At 42.0% G+C, this 3005-nt stretch overlaps 1 pseudogene; it reads right to left on the reverse strand.

The window, feature by feature from the left end:
- Nucleotides 1-965: 965 nt before the first annotated feature.
- LOC112849781 (small ribosomal subunit protein uS5 pseudogene) lies at nt 966-1803 on the reverse strand (annotated as a pseudogene).
- Nucleotides 1804-3005: the final 1202 nt, after the last annotated feature.

Below are 3005 nucleotides of genomic sequence, written 5' to 3' on the forward strand. Positions count from 1 at the left end.
CCAATTCTGCTGAAATTCTGAAACACATTAATACATTGAGTGAGGCTTTTACTAGAAACAAGTAATAACTCGCACATCTAAAACGAAAGCTTTTTGTCTCTTAAGAAGTGTTGTAGTTGGACGGGGCGCCTGGGTGGCGCAGTCGGTTAAGCGTCCGACTTCAGCCAGGTCACGATCTTGCGGTCCGTGAGTTCGAGCCCCGCGTCAGGCTCTGGGCTGATGGCTCAGAGCCTGGAGCCGGTTTCCGATTCTGTGTCTCCCTCTCTCTCTGCCCCTCCCCCGTTCATGCTCTGTCTCTCTCTGTCCCAAAAATAAATAAAAAACGTTGAAAAAAAAATTTAAAAAAAAAAAAAAAGAAGTGTTGTAGTTGGAAAATAACAGAAAGACCTCAAAGACAAAGAGGAAAACACTAAGAGGTAGAAAATACTTAGCTAGATTTTTTAAAATTCTCATTCACTTTACTTTTCTTGTATAAAACTATGTGGTAGGGGCACCCAACTCAGTGGCTCAGTCGGTTAAGCACCTGACTCGCTTTCAGCTCAGGTCATCATCTCACGGTTGCTGAGTTCGAGCCCCATGTTGGGCTCCGCGCTGACAATGCCGAACCTGCTTGGGATTCTGTCCTTCTCTCTCTGCCCCTTCTCCGCTTGCACCCTCTCTCTTTCTCAAAATAAAATAGACATTAAAAACCAAACAAACAGGGGCACCTGGGTAGCTCAGCCAGTTAAGCATCTGACTTGGGCTCAGGTCATGATCTCACAGTGAGTTCGAGCCCTGCATCAGGCTGTGTGCTGACAGCTCGGAGCCTGGAGCCTGTTTTGGAGTCTGTGTTTCCCTCTCTCTCTCTCTCTCTGCCCCTCCCTGGCTCTCAGTCTCTCTCTCAAAAATAAAGAAACATTAAAAAAAGATTAAACAAACAAACAAACAAAAAACTATGTGGTGGCCACAGATGGATCCTGGGTCTTCTACACAGAGGCTCTGGTGTGGGTCTTTCCAAGATGTTCGGTGAATTCCTGATAGGGAGACTCAGTGAACAGTCTCTTTCCAGGGTTCGGGGGTGAGACAGCTTTAGGTCTTGGAAATGGAATCAAAAGTGGCCTTAGCAAATTTGTCCAGGGGGGCAATTCAGCCCCTGGCCAAGGTAAAGCAGGCATCAATACCAGCCATCATCAGTAGCTTCTTCAGCACAGGGGTTGAGACGATGCCCACCTCTGGAGGCAGGGGTGAGGTACACCAGCATGGAGCCACAGCAGCCAGTCACCTTGCAGGGCACAGTGTGTGTGGCTTGCCCATCTCATTCCCCCAGTAGCCTTGTCACACAGGGATGATGGAAAGTTTGGCCAATGTGATGGCCCCACGGATGGCAGGGGTTACTTCCTTGGAGCATTTAACACCCAGACCAATGAGTCCATTGTCTTCTCTGATGGCAACATGTTTCGCTAGATTTTTAAACAATGCTGGCTTTCCTTTAATTCTTAGAAGTGAATCAGTAAGTGAATTTGTTTGAACATATATATTAAGGTAACCAAAAATGAATCAGTTTGTACTGTTGCCACTGTATAACTACTGAATGAATATTTAAAGGATATTAATTTGAGGTACTACATTTCTCAACATGTCTGGGATACAAACCAACCCCTTCTGCCACCAAAATGGAAGTGATACTAGTGTATGAGAAGTGAAGGTGACGGAAAAGCCCAGCCTTCAGATTCTGATACATTTACATTTATGTGCTGCTTTCCCACTTCCTTACCCTCTTACCTCTTCCAGGTGGAGCTTGAGGTGATTTCCATATTTGTACATTGCTACGTCTTTAAACGGAAAGTACTACATAACATTTTACATATTATGTATACATACATATGATATATGTAATCAGAAACAGAACCAAATTAACAGATTGACTTTGATTACCAAACAAATAATCAGATTGAATGGATTTTGGATTTCAGCCTCTAGATTCAAAGAAACTCAACACAGAATTTTGGTCTGAGTCAATCCAAGATTTTTTTTTTTTCAAATGGCACATGGTAACCTCCCAATGCTCTGTTACTGAGGGATTTGTGATGCCATGTGTTTGAGACCTCAGGTAATGTAAACTGAGATGGGAGACCAATTTCATGCCACCCAGTGAGTCAGACCGACTTCATAGTAATCCCAGTGTACTGGGTCTGTTGAAGACCTGGCAGGCACAAATCTATGCTTCTGGAAATTTCTCAGTTCATCAGGTTCTCAAAAGATTCGCTATTAAAAGACTGTAGCTTACTTGTTGTTTTCTGGGTTTACCACTTGGCTCATTGACCTATATAAATAAAATTCAGCAATTTCTATTACCATTCATGAACTTGGCTCTTACATAAATGTTCTCCAGATACCTGAAAACATTCTCCAGGTACCTGAGGAAGGGAAACATAAGATATTATTATTGGGTGTCAGAGATACATGTATCCTAAACCGGGTAATATGGCCACAATCATAGATACCTTACCTGTCTGTAAGCCTTTGCAAATCTAGTAAAAAAATTTTTCTCAGATTCAGTCTCCAGGATATCATTGTGGGCAGGCATAAATAAAAGCAAGTAGCACGGGAAGACTATGGTTCCAAAATATCACTAAAATTACCTTCTATCAAGGCCATTGGCAAAAATAAAGTGACATCTGTATTTTTGAACCTGCTACCATTCCCTCAAAATTCACAATTTTAGACATTGATTGGGTTCCAAGGTATCATCTAGTCTACCTCATAGGTTTTTATCTTAGCAAAGAAGAAACAGATTCAAGAATTAGATATGTTGCTCAAATCCACACAGCTAGATGGAGAAAGCATTAGAATCCTGACTTCTGGAATGAGGTTCTAGTCTTCTACACTGTGCCTGATAGATTTTTGGTAAAAGGCCTTCTGATTAAAGTTTGATTTATAAAAGCCCTCTCCAATTGATTAATGCCCTTTATGTTCTAACTGCTCTTACCTCACAGTGGATTTTGAAATTGGTAAGAATATATGTG

The sequence above is a fragment of the Puma concolor genome, chromosome C2, assembly GCF_028749965.1.
Source record: "Puma concolor isolate L17-30 chromosome C2, mPumCon1.1.hap2, whole genome shotgun sequence".
Taxonomy (NCBI): Eukaryota; Metazoa; Chordata; class Mammalia; order Carnivora; family Felidae; genus Puma; species Puma concolor.